The 628-nt window shown below is 20.9% G+C and overlaps 1 protein-coding gene and 1 long non-coding RNA gene across 3 annotated transcripts in view; one reads left to right on the forward strand and one right to left on the reverse strand.

Annotated features, from left to right (window-relative positions):
* The window catches only part of LOC105460727 (WD repeat-containing protein 35-like), a 48,547-nt gene that overhangs the window by 46,796 nt on the left and 1,123 nt on the right, over positions 1-628 (reverse strand). The gene's annotated exons all lie outside the window — the stretch shown is intronic.
* The window catches only part of LOC105460719, a 4,362-nt gene that overhangs the window by 242 nt on the left and 3,492 nt on the right, over positions 1-628 (forward strand). The window lies entirely within an intron of this gene.

Here is a 628-nt window from a genome sequence, read left to right on the forward strand (position 1 = left end):
CTTTAGACATTTTTTAGGCATCTTTTAAGATAACCTATAAGATACTTTTTGGACGTCCTATATGACATTCTTTAGACATTTTTTAGACATTACGCGTGTAGTATAATTTTAAGAATAAAAAGGATAAAAATTTAGTCATGTTTAACATGTTTATTTTAATTATGTTACAAATACATTTATTACTTTCTAAGAAATCGATATGTAATTTTTTAATATAATTTTCCAACTCTTTTAGTGATTTCTCTAAATATCAAATAATTTTTTAGAAATATACAAGAAAGCAATTTTTTAAATTACCCTTTTATTACGTTAATTAGCAAAATAAAGAGCGACCCATTTTTCGTTTGACCTTAATACATCCTTTCTGCTTTACCGAAACTTTTTTTATATACTTTTGCATCGATATTTATATGTTACAAGGTACAATATTCTATATTAAATTAAAAACGTTTTAAAAGTGGTAAAACACAATTATTACAACGAAAATAAGCTATTTTTCATTGTTACATTTACAATTATTACTTGTACAACACATGCAAAAAATGTAATATTTTAAATATATTTTAATATTATTAGTATATATAAAAATAAATCATTTTTTAATGAAACGAAAATTATTTAAAATTTA

The sequence above is a fragment of the Wasmannia auropunctata genome, unplaced genomic scaffold (assembly GCF_000956235.1).
Source record: "Wasmannia auropunctata unplaced genomic scaffold, wasmannia.A_1.0 LD336101.1, whole genome shotgun sequence".
Classification (NCBI taxonomy): domain Eukaryota; kingdom Metazoa; phylum Arthropoda; class Insecta; order Hymenoptera; family Formicidae; genus Wasmannia; species Wasmannia auropunctata.